Below are 13,572 nucleotides of genomic sequence, written 5' to 3'. Positions count from 1 at the left end.
AAAGTCAGTCCTGCAGATGTTACCAAGGATCAGCATTAAAGAATCCAAATTTGCGTGTGGATTCAAGAGGTGAAAATTAAAGTTAAAAAGGTTTCTGAACATATGTAGGGATATGGAATTAAAGTAGGTCAAGGTCACATACAAAACAGACATAATAAATGGCTGGTGACTCTATTTCATAGGTTTGTGCCGCTAGGTATATACAGGGCTCAGCAAAAGTAGGTTTACAATCGTTCATGTAGAAGTAATACAATAATTAATAAATAATAATGCAAAAATAAACCATGTTTCGTGCACTCATAATTGTAAGTCTACTTTTGCCCACACCTGTATATTGATGTATGTATTCAGAATACATATATAATGTGTCATAACAATTCCCAAATGTTTGGTCCATTTTTTTCTATTCCTCAGATTAGACACACCTCATATGTCTGAAGGGGGATCCTAACAACAGAAAAAAAGATAGCCCAAACTGACTTTCCGGGGGGACAATAATGGATATAAATGGAAAAATATGATGGTATCTTACTGTTTTCTCCTCCAACCCTTAGATGTTGGTGTCAACTGCTATGTTACCCACATTGCCTATTTAGTTAGTCTCAAACTAGTTCACTCTGTGGATATGGAGCACAAAAGCTCAAAGCAAAGTCTCAAAGGAATTCTTCAAAAGACATTCATCAGGGCCTTCCTTCAAAGACTGCTTAGGGACCCTACCCATGGCAGGGTGTGGGAGGTGTGATGTTAAGAAATGAAGGTAAGTTGCCAGACTTCATATCACAAGGTGATACTGAAATTGAAAACATCTTCCAAGGGTTACTGCTTTAGTTCTAGCCACTTTTCTTTCTCAAAATCAGAATCTATATGTAACTCTCTCTCTCTATTTGCTCCTTGTACACTTGAGAAAGGAAAAGAAAAAAAAGTATCCCCCCACTGCCCACCCCAGAAACAACTTCAATTTTTTATTTAAAAAAAGAAGTATTTTATAACACACAGAGGGAATTTGGATGGTGGTCCAAATAAATCCTCCAAACTGACAGACCTATGATTTTTCAAGGGTTTTTACAAAGGCTATGCCCGTAAGCCAAACAAGCATCATCTATGGGGAGATTTTATTTGTGTGATCAATTCATATCTGGACAGGTCTTCTGCTGGTTGGCATAGCAACTAACTGAAGTGCATTGAACTTTTAGATGTGTTTGCTAACAGTCTAAAGCTGATTTTCCCCCCATGGGGACCAGAAAAGGCTTTCTTTTTTAAACCTCTCCAGCTGCATTCAAAAATACATCATTCTCCTCAAACCTACAGCACACACGTTTGAGATTTGGAAAGTAATATTAAAAAAATTACTTCTATCATATAATACTGGAATAGTTTCCCTCTCTTTCCTGAAAAAGAGGACTAAAGTTAAATATTACTATGTTTATGGATTTCTAGGTCTTTCCATGGTAAGCTTAGGAGATTCTTTCCCATAATTTTTTTGTTAAAGATTTTATTGAAGAAGACTGAGCAGTGATTTTGCAGAGTGTTGGCATTTATTTTGGCCTTGATAAAGTTTTAGGCTTGGAAATGTTAGGTCTTCACTTCTTAGTTAGGTGAAGCTCTCCAGTAGTCTGGTTTCATGTTGTTTGTTAAACAAGAGGTAACCACTGCATATTTAGAGGGAAGTCCTGTCATAAACCTGTGCTAAGCACTGTGAAAGATGAAGAGCAGGAGATGACATTAGCTTTTCAAAAATTTTAATACCACTTCTTAAAAGGACTAAAGGAAAAGGAATAATATAAAGAAGATATCTCTGCTGCAAGGAACAATATAAATAAGACCCTCAATGGACAAATTTCCAGTTATATCTCTTCTTTTTCTTGGTTAATTCCCAATTTTGAAAGCCTCATTACTTTGAGAATTGAAGAAGCTTAAGGTGTATGTGAAGCTTAAGTTGTTTCCTCTAGAAGAATGTAATACTGACCTATGTGTGTCTTAGAAGAGCACCTTACTGTTTAAAGAGGTAAGAAGAAAAGGTAGCTTTTAAAAAAATCACCCCCTTGTGAAGAATAGAATTGAATGTTATTCTAATTATTTATACAAGGAATATCCTTGTTCTTGCTTCTTAAAGTCTGCAAGCAGTACCCAATTTTCCCAATTTCACAGACTTTATTTGCCTCGCTGCATCTTTCCGGAGTGTAAGAAAGCGGCCGCCAATACGGTTTTGCAGGTCCTTCTCTGCAGCTGATTCAATAGAGGCCACGCTGACCTGATTAAGTAATTACCATCTGACTACTCACAAGACTGTTTCCTTCCCGCCCCACCCAAGTCAATCTTCTGCCAATGAGGCTGTTACACTTCAATGACTTTATTGATAACAGTGATTAGCTCAGGTTGCTGACCCTGTGCAACTGACCACTGCTATTTATAAACAGCTACTCACCAGCCCTGAACTAGGGCTTAGTTGCATGTGGTTTTGTGGGCAGTTGGGCGCAGCCTCCTCTGTCTGGGGTCTTTTATAATGGAGCTGGTGTACTGTATGGATCCTCATTCAGACATGTCCTCTTTGAGCTGAAGAGACTGCCTTTGTTTGATTCAGCAAAGGGGGAAATGAGAAATGTTGAGAGCCGGGGTTGCAGAAGGCTGTGGGCATATGGAGAAAAGGAGAGTTGAGTGCCAATTCTGAACAAAACCCCACTGTGAGGTTTTGAAGGGATACGGTGAAGTTTAACATTAACCTGTACTGCCATCCTGTGGAGCAAAGGAGAAATTTTTAGCCCAATGAAGAAGCTGCAAGAACTGCATGGAACTAAATAAGAGGCCAAAGGCTGACTTCAAACAATACACTTTTAATTAAAAATATCTTGGAGTCCACATTACTGTTTCCGATAACAGCCTTTGGGGCATTTTCTAGAGTATTAAACAAAGCAATCCTCTGAGACTAACAGTCTCTACAGACCTGAGGCCAAACCTCTCTTACACAATGGAAAAGAAGCTGAGTCTCTGAACCAAGGCTCCTTCACCCAATCTCACAAACCAAGTAAAAATAACGGGAAGTCCACTAACAAAGCCCTGTGAAGGTTACACTAGAGAAAAGAAGCAAAGGCAAGAGACATAAATCTTAATAATAAATGCGTATGAGTAAAAAGGAAAGGATAGGAGAAAGCAGAGGTTTGAAACCAAGTGACTCTGAACTTAAGCTCCGACAATCATTTACTGAGGGTTCTTAAAGGAACTATTCCCTGATTCATGTCAGAGAAAAATTGCACCAGGTGGAGTGGAATGGGCAAGAAAGGCATTATTTAAGACCCAGGCTGGTTGACCAATGTGATTGGACTGTTCGTGTCTGCTACCTGATGCGTATGGAAGTGGGGCTCCTGCCCTCCCACAGAGACGGGGTGATAGGGGCTCAGTAGTGAAGATGACATTTGAAAGGGATCACCCATGTCCTTGAAGAAGACATTCCTAGGTTGTAAAACTGGCAAGGGCAAGGAGAAAATCTACATTTCCAAAGAACAGAGAAAGAACTTACTGGGAGTTTTCTAAAGCAAATGATCATTGAAAACAGAGGTCAGGGGCCTAAAGTTGCGAAGAAATGCATATAGTCGGGTCAAGGAGAACATGAAGGCCCTCTGGGTGAGCCAGCCTCCCAATCTGTAAAGCGACAAGGTCGTTCCAAGCATCCTTATCTGCAAGCATGAATGTGAGCAATGGGGAAAAATAGAGACCTATGTGAACACACAGTAAACCACTCAATGCGGTCAGTTGTAAAGTATCCTTATTATTTTTTCTCTATCCTACTGTAGAAATATGCACAAATTCAATTAATAGGACTAAGGTGAGAAAAGAAAATTGTTTTTACAAAGTAGAAGCAGGTCTAATAGAAAATCTCCAATTCAGGTCTAGTTCTTAACTGTGGAGGCTTAAGAAAGTCATTTAATTTCTCTAAACCTTTGGGGACTGAGTGCACCAACACCCACCTCACAGGACAGCTGTAAAATCCAAATGAGAGAATGTGTGCAGCGACCAGCATAGTGTTGGCACTTAGTGAACACTAGTAGAATCTGACATCGCATGTAGTCTAGCTCTGTGTCGTGGGCTCGTTTCTAATAATTTTCTTATTCCCAATTTGCATTGTACATCTGTCAGCTGTTTTCACAAAAATGTGATATAACAAACCACTTGCAAATCCAGTGCCTTACAAAAATGAACATTCATTTCTAAAAAGAAGGTATGACAATGTGCTCTTGCTGCTTTTGCCTAAAGCTGAGATTCTAGTGACCTTGGCTGGAGCAGGCTCGACTTGAACCCAAGCTGTAGGTCCAGTTCAGCTGTGCTCCGTGTGCCGGTACGCATCCAGGAGCCAGTGAGCTCTGACGGTGCGCTCTTCTCATAGCGAAGGCACAAGGGGCAGGATGCCAGCCTTTGCTCATGACGTGTCTGCTGAAAACCAACTGGCTAAATGAGTCACGTGGGCCAACAGAAAGGCAGGGGGTGGAAATATATACTGTTCCAGAAGGGCAAGAGGGTGAACATATAATGTTACTACAGAAAAGTAGAAGATTAAGCCCCATAACTCAATTTACCACTAAGTACTATCCATTATTTATATGCATTATAGTCCCCCCTCCATACCTTGGCACCCCATATGGTCAGGTCTTCGGGGTGGTTAGGTATGGGAGTAGAGGAAGTGTTTCGGCATAAAGCAAAATCCCAGGGCAAAGGTGGAAGTGCTTTTAACATAGCCCCACCATGTATTTGAAGGAAAACATGACCCACAAAAACCTTGCATCCTTTTGCCAAAACATTTTGTTTTGTAGGTGTCTATAGTTTTCAAGTCTCTTTAAAGCTTTGCCATCATTGAGAAATATTCCTTAACAAGTTCATGAAATGGGGATGGCAGGCCACAGCAAGGAATTGCCATTTGCCAAGTACAGGGGAAGTAGGCGACTATCAAAAGGTGAGCAAGAGATGGATAAAAATGAGTATCCCCCCTTTTATCTCCTCACCTCCTACTCACACCCCAACCAACAAACCTGCGTCATTTGAACTGAAAGAAGAATTCATCTCTGAATATAGATCTGAGTTAAAATCATTCAACAATGGTCCTACTGTGTCTTTTGAGAACAATGCCATCTCTTAAAATAACTGTGTTTTCAATTGTGACCTTCAGTGTGTCTGAAAGTCTGTGATGATGAATAGTGAATGTGAATGGCATGCCTAGAGAATACAGCCTCTTAATTGCTCTCAGAGAAGTCATATCGGATTTTCAAACTTCTGTCTATGTCAATGCTTGGAAAAGATCATGCATCTGGATCTATTGGAGCAACCAGACTGAATCAGGGGTGAAATTTTCCATGTGAGCCAGCTCCTCCATCTTCTGTGAAATAATCTGGAGAAGTAGGGGCAGGAAAGTCCATGCATAATGATGGTGTGCACCCACCGTGGGCTCAGATGTGTTCGCTTAAATTGTGGCATTACCTTTAATAGCTGTGTGGCCTTGGGCAAGTTTGTAATCCAAGTCCAGTAACAATATCTGCAAAATAGAAATCATCATCACTCACAGAGTTGTTGTGAGGATTTAGTATGCTGTATATGTAAAATATAGCAAACAGGAAATGCAGTGACTACACAAGAGAGGACAGCTGTTGTTATCGCTATTACAATGCATTCGGGAATTTGTTTTCAGCAAAGACTAAGGTAGGAACACAGTCGGCTCCCACAAGGGTAAAACCTGAAGCCTGTGTGACAAACCTGTGCAGTAGATCAGGCAAGGGTGGGGGCTGTGGGATAGGTGGGGACAGAGTCTGATAAGACAGGAAGGTGGGGAGTGTAAGGAATGCACCTGGAGGAAAGGGAGACTAGAAACAGTAAAACAAGAACAAAGGACCAGTGCTCCTTCAACTACTTCTTCTCCAAGGCGGAGCATTGAAACTTTGCTCCTGGAGCATCATATTCAGGTTGACAACCACGAATTTAGTGGTTACGATAGTGGAAAGTGCTCTTCAGTCACCAGAATAAAAGAGGGAAGGGTGCTCTGATACTTGATTAGACATTATTCTGGGTGTGTTTGTGAAGGTGTGTTTGGATGAGATTGACTTTGGGGACCACAGAGTAAAGCTGATTGCCCTCTCCAGGGGCTGGGTCTCCTCCAGTCTGCTGAAAGCCCGAATAGAAGCAAAAAGCTATGGGAAAATCCTCTCTCTCCATCAGACTGTCTTGCCGGAACATCGGTTTCCTCCTGCCTTTGGACTAGAACTGAGACTCGAACTTATACCATTGACATTCCTGGTTAACCAGCATTTGGACTTGGACTGGAACTATACTGTTAGCTTTCCTGGGTTTCCAGCTTGCTGCAGAATTTGGGGCTCCCCAATTCCCACAAGAGCTAATTCTCTCTCTATATTTCATTCTGTGTCTCTGTAGAACCTAGACTAGTACAGAGAGTGTTGTAATAGAGACAAACCTAACACAGTAGTACTGAAATACTCAGAGGTATTCGCACTTAAGATGTGAGGCAAATTACACAGGGAATTCCCCTCCAACCTCTGTGTTCTAGGGAAGGCAAATAATAAACATCCCAGGTATCTATCAAGGAGAAAAGCAGCTAGCTCTCAGGAAGTCCACCTAGAGCAAACGTTGGAGGGCATTCCTGAGAACTGAAAAATAAGATGCTTTTCCTGCAAAGTGGATGGATCATGGCCATGGGGGAGACAGAAGCAGGACTGGAGATTCTGGGAGGCTACACAGAGACTGCTGAGAGCAAATCACATGAGTTCCAGCTGAGGGAGAAGTGGGAATGAGAGGAAGACTCCCCACTTTAAAATGAAATGGGATTGCCCACACCAGGCTTTAGCCTCATCGGGGTATATTTGGAGATGAGGATTAAAATTAGGCCTCAGTTTAGGCATGGGGTACAAATGGTGTTGTGTTCTTAGGAGCCAGGTGGAAACCCCCACTCCGCTGGCCTTCACCACATTGTTGTCTGTGTCCATGGCCTATGCAACTATGCATATATGATCTTTGGCTAAGTCTCTTCCTGTCCCCCCACCCCCCTCCCCTCTGAGATCTTTCAGTCCGTTCCATGTGTCCATGCCTCTGGTTTTATTTTGTTCATCAGTTTATTTTGTTCATTAGATTCCACATATAAGTGAAATCTTATGGTATTTGTCTTTCTCTGACTGGCTTACTTCAGTTAGCATAATGTCCTCCAGGTCCATCCATGCTGTCCTGAAAGGTAAGATTTTCTTCTTTTTTATAGCCGCGTAGTATTCCATTGTGTAAATGTACCACAGCTTTCTTATCCAATCATCTACTGATGGGCACTTGGGCTATTTCCAGATATTAACTCTTTTTAATCATGCTGCTATGAACATAGAGGTGCATATATTCTTTCTGATTGGTGTTTCAGGATGCTTAGGATATATTCCCGAAAGTGGGATCACTGGGTCAAACAGCAGTTCCATGTTTTGAGGAAACTATACTGTTTTCACAGTGGCTTGACAACACTTTCATGATTATTACGTGACCAATTAGGTTTTTGAGGAGTGAGTTTGCCTGAAATCTCTTCTTCCACACTTATGGAAAGGAGGAGGTCCCTGTCTTTACCCTCGTCCAGGTTTTTCCATCCAGGAAGCTTCCCCTGGTGAAAACCCATAAAACAGGATGTATTTACAAACTCTTGAAGTTCTGGCTCAGCTCACTGTCCTCACCATCTAATCTCGAATTGTTCTTTAATATCTGAGTAGTGACCTTGATATTGACTTTCACATCTTTAACTTTACTACATCTTACACGCCAGACTTGATGCTCAGTACTGTTTTCATAGAACCATCCTTGGACACCTTCCTTGAATTTGTTGAAGTAGAACAATAAGTGCACAGGAGTGAAATTATTGAAATAGATTTGGAAGTTAACTTTCTCCATCTCTGCCAAAACTCTTGGAGACAAGATGGATTTATTGCTTAGACACGTGCAACAGAGGCTTTCTTTTACCCAACCCATGATTCAGAATGTGTCTGCTAAACAGCCCTCCAACACAGTCAGGACAGCAGTATGTCAATCTATATGAAAGGAAGAACAAGGCAATAAATTTCCTAGATACGAAATTTAGAATGTCAAATTTTTTAAGAGTTAGCAGAGGACGCCAAGTAGCCTGGCAGGGAATCTTTGGAAAATTAAAGCATAAGATTAGACCTTCCAGACAAAAAGTGATGGTTACCACAATAGACTGTCTTTCCTAATAATCTTTCCTCCAGCTCTTCTACCTCACAGGTGTGAGTAATCACTGTGTGCACTGGTATGATTTGAATTTGAGAGATGAGAAGTTACTGACTTTGAGAAGGTTAAAAACTCATTAGAAATGTCTTTCTGTTAGAATTAGGTTTATATTGGAAAACTTTTCTGATTCTAATGTTATAGGGGCAATAAAATACCTTAACATTCAGCAAGTCAAATGGTTTCTGTTTCTTCCTGAATTTATTCTGATGCTCCAGTGGGAAACTATGCAGCAATTTTTCACCATTATTGGACTTCAGAAGGTTGTGAGACAGGGTAGCAAGAAACTAGGAAAATTCCCTGGCAAGTGGAATGAGGGGAGTGATACAAATGGCTAAACAAATGACCAGAACAGCTGAGCAATTAACAGCCAACTAATAAATCACAAGACCCTATCTTCCCTAACTGAAGATACCTAAGAGCAGATGGTTTAGATCACCTTAGGAAGGTAGATAACAAAAACTAGTTAGATCCAGACCAATTCAAGATGGAGAAAAGAATTGACCAGAGAACAACCCCAAAGCTCATTATGCCATCACGCATTATAATGAAAATTGACACCACAAGTAGAAAGGTAGCCAAAGAGCCAAAAGGAACCAACGCCCTGACACTTCTGGAACAGACCATATTAGGAACAAGACCCCATCCCAACCAGAAGGTGGAGTCAGAATTTGGTCCCACAAAGCTTGGAGACACCCCTTGGAAACACACAAAATGTCAAGAACTAACTGACCAAATGTACAACTCACTCGCGAGTTGGTCCATGACCACTTGGTCATGTACTTTTTGCTTTTCTCAGAGTGGTGCCTGGCCTGGACTTTTTTTCTTGTTCTCTACCTGAATAAAACTTATTTTGTTCTCACCCTGTCTCATCCTTGAAATTTTTCCTGGGTAAGTCAAGAATCTGGAGGTTGCCTGACACACAAAAGTTCCCACACCATGCTGGGGCAGGGCCAGGCCCTGGCATGAAAGCGGTCTGGTTACAGTTGCAGGTTACAAAAGCAATTCGTAGACTCTTTCTAGCCCTTTCTTTCCCTTCATTCTACTCTCACCCTTGTTCTCCGAATACTTAAGGTGAATAATTTGAATGAAAGCAACAAATATGGGTGAATGGATTCTGTTACCAAACCCAAGTTTGTGTGCCTAACACTTTGAAAAGCCAAAACTCAAAATGTCAGAGTTTGGAGTGAGGAAAGGTTTATCGATCATGAAGTAGCCAACCAAGAAGATGGAAGACCTAATGGTGCTTCCAATTTATCTTACTTACTGGATAGGTTACGGACTTTTTAAGGGGTTGGAGGAACCGGTATATGGAAGTGCTGGTGCGGCCAGTTTCAATTGGATAACCTTAGACCTTGGTCATCTATGGTAAAGAGCATAAACTCCAGATATCCTTGGACAATGGACTCTGTTCCTGAAAAAGTTCCAGTGTTCAAGTTCTGGTTTTGTCCTGCTCCTTTGGTTTCCTGTCATGTTGGGGCTGAGGAGGTGGGATGAGCAAGATCTAGGTTCCAGGTGCAATTGGAGGCCAAAGTTCTCTTTTCTAAGCATGCTTTAGCTATGTGACTTGTGTTTGGGTCTGTTGTCTTTGACAAGCAACTCAGGACCTCATTAAATAAAATAAGGGCACTTTGAGCTGATTCTGCACTTATAATTCTGTGATTTGAAGTGACAGATCCCAATTGCACAGATTGTCTTCTATGGCAATAACTAGGCAGCCTGCTCGAATGTGGCAAAGCTGGAAAAGCTTGTTTCTCAGGCCTTTCCCACTTGGGAAGTCTTTAAGCTGCTATTTCAAATGACAAGGGAGCTGTGGAAGCAGAAATAAGCTATGTTATGGTGATTTATAATAATATATGTTTATTTATATATATATTTGGTCTTCATGTCCATTTCTGTCACAGAGCTTCTAAAACCCTTGGAATTTCCTGTGCTGAGACAAATATTCTTTTTTTATGTAAATGAAGTGACAGTTGGACTGTACCTAAGGATCTGGGTTAGTTGCCAAGAGAAAGAACCACATGATTAGAAACTTGGAACTTTTAGTCCCATCCTCCTAACCTGTAGGGAAGAGGAAAGTTCTGGAGATGGAGTTCAATCACCAATGACCAATGATTAAATCAACCATGTAATGTATGAAGCCTCCATGAAAACTCAAAGGCATCGGTTCAGAAAGCTTTGGAGCTGGTGAACCCATGGAAATGTTCACCTGGACTTGCAAATGGCATCTGGTGTGTGTGGCAGAGGGTAGTGTTGAGGGATTGAGCCCTTAACCTCTGGAATATGATGCTATCTCCAGATAGATAGTGTCAAACTTCAGTGGAATCGTAAGACACCCAGCTGTTGTCTGAGAGTCGCTTGTTGGTGTCAGGGCCAACTCCTCCCCACACTGTAATGGGGTGCTGCCTTGTTATTAGCTTTAAAGGCCTTTCAGGTGTGGTCTAACTTTATCGTCTGGAATCCTTTTCTCTCCTCTGAGTCAGCCACCAGAAAGCCTCTTCGATACCCTCTTTTCTTGATACACTCACCATGTTGTGAGACCAAATGAGCTGTGTGGGAATTTATGAAAGATGTTGAGAACAAAATATTCTTAAATGAGTTACTGCAAGAAACTTGTACTGTGTGTTTAAATGCTGAACTCAAATTATGCTTGTGTGTTAACAAAAACCCTTTATTATTTGAAGAAAATTCTCTAGAATGTAAACAGGAGCTATCTTTGGGTTATGGGATTATGGAAGACGTATCCTTGGAATTTTTTCTTTTTTACCTTTATTACTTTTTAAATTAAATGAATGCTATTTTTATAACCTAAAAGGCATAAAATTAAAATCCTATTTATTTTTATTAGCATTTTAATATCTTCTTATTTGTGTGAGTGTGATGTGTGCATGCCAGGGTGGCTGCATCTCTGCATCATGACTGCCTCTTCTGCTGGATTATACATTTCTCTTCTTTGCCCCTCAAAATTGTTTTTAAGCTACAGTCAATGAAAAACAAAATCCCAATCCACTGTGGTTTGCTTTTCTCACACCCAACAAACATTTAAATTTACTCAGACTAAATCAACTCATCAGGCTTCATTATACAACATAACATTCAAGAGACAATGTACTCTTTAGTGGTATATTGCACAGTATACCTTCTTCTTTCCAAGAAGCCCACATAGGGCAGGCAAATCCAGAAGATTCAGCTTTACTAGAAACCAAACACACACAATAATCATCTACAACCCCAAGGCTGTTCACAATTCCCCAAGAGGTCAAGAGCAGGGGTCCTGAGAACAATGTCTAGATGTTGCTTGGGAACACCTGGAACAAGAAAGCAATAGATTAACTGAAGATAACACGGCTTCTCATGAACTGGTATGCCCTTTCCGGGATTGATTTAATCTGTACAATACCACTCAGGGGTGGACATTATCCTCATTTTGTGGATGAAAACTTTGAAGATCAACGAGTAAAGTGACTTTCCTGACCTTACATATTCAGTGTGTGGCAGATTCGGGATTTAAGGCCAGGACCACTGACTCCAAACTTCTATTTTGTGACTTGTCAGAAAAAGGGCAATGGGTATATACAAGTATGAGCTATTCTATATGAACAGGTGGATGAGGGGACAGGAGTGAAATAAGAGGATGTAAGAGGGTAGAGAAGGTGAAGGCTCATATTTTCACCAATCCACAAACCATACTGACCCCAAAGAACTCCTTTCTTCTCTTTCTTGTATCCCCCACATGATTCCCCCAAATCCAGTCTCTTCTCCAGGTTAAACTGTAAAATATGCATGCTAAAAAAAAAGTCCCAAGTAAACAGTGACCAAATCTCAGAGATTCTAGGTGATCTCTGAACTTTTAGGATCACCTTATTTTAAACCAACACATTGTCTGAAACCCGCCTTGATTTTTGAGCAATGTGAGGATATTAATGTCAGCAGGTCTAATTCCATGATAGACTGAGTAGGCAAACATTCAACTTCAAAATAAGCTAAATGGCCACTATACGTCAAAATATCTGTAATCAGAGTGTACCAGGATTTAAAATCAGTCAGATGAAGGGTTTGAAATCTAGCCCTGACCAGATAAGTAAAATTGAACAAGTCGCTTCACCTCTCTGGACACAGGAATAAATTACTAAGGTATACACTTACTCAAGGGCACACTTGGAGGTAATGAAAGAACTGGGCTTGGAGCCCAGGTCCATCGATTCCTAGTCAACTGTGTTAACTAAGAAATAGCCCACAGTGGACCCCAAGTAATTGATGGACAATTTTTAATTTGCCTGCCTGGAGCCTGGACTCTTTTTCTAGGCTTGATGTCTTGATCACAGAACCTGTCTGCTTCAAATGATAAACTCTGGGAACCTGGCATAGCCACTTCCAGCTCCCATTCTCCACCTAGGAAAAAGGAGAAAGCCTTTATACACACACACACACACAAATATATATACATACACACATACCAGCAGGTATCAAACACTGATTTTTACACATTATCTCACATATTCGTGCACATTATTTCATGTCACCCTACAAATGTACGTCATAATCATTGTCATTCTCAAATTGACATTGGAGAAACTGAGGCCCAGAGATGTAAGTCCCCGAGTATCACAGGGCTAAGGAGTGACTACAACAGGCCAGGAGGTCCATGCAGTTTCTCTGCCCCGTGCTTTCCTCCAGGGACCACTGAGAAATGGGTTTGTTGCAGGTGTGAAAGGTGGTTATTAACCTACACAGTTGCTAGCACACCCTGAACACATCCTTGGACCCCAGACAAAAAGGGGGAATGGAGAAGCCCATTCTGCACAGTGGTCTGCACCTTTCTTGTTTCTCTGTCCTTGCCCTGGGTAGAGGTGGAGCAAGTTCCTCTCCAGTCACCTCAAAGGCCTATGCCCCACAAGGGTCTGAGGTGCCTCCTTGGCCACCCTTTCTTGGTCTGAATTCTGTTCATTTCTCACCTAGGACTCTCTGAGGCAAAGAGCAAGTTAAAGAACACTGGTATGGCTTTCCATTCCTCATCCTTTACAAATACATACCACTGGTTCTGGCGCTGCTGCCTCACAAATCAAAATCTTCCACAAACCAACATTAGGAAGCAAAAGTAACTCAGTCTTGCAAAGGTCAAGGACAGCAGAAATCCTGTGTCTATGACAAATAAGTTTATGCAATTTCCTGAGGCATTAAAAAAACAGCACCTGGCTGGTGTGGCTCAGTGGACTGAGTGCCGGCCTGCAAACAAAAGGGTCGCCGGTTTGATTCCCAGTCTAGAGCTCATGCCTGGGTTGCGGGCCAGGTCCCCAGTAGGGGGTGTGCGAG

This window comes from Desmodus rotundus, chromosome 5 (genome assembly GCF_022682495.2).
Source record: "Desmodus rotundus isolate HL8 chromosome 5, HLdesRot8A.1, whole genome shotgun sequence".
Lineage (NCBI taxonomy): Eukaryota > Metazoa > Chordata > Mammalia > Chiroptera > Phyllostomidae > Desmodus > Desmodus rotundus.
This window is presented reverse-complemented; position numbering follows the sequence as displayed.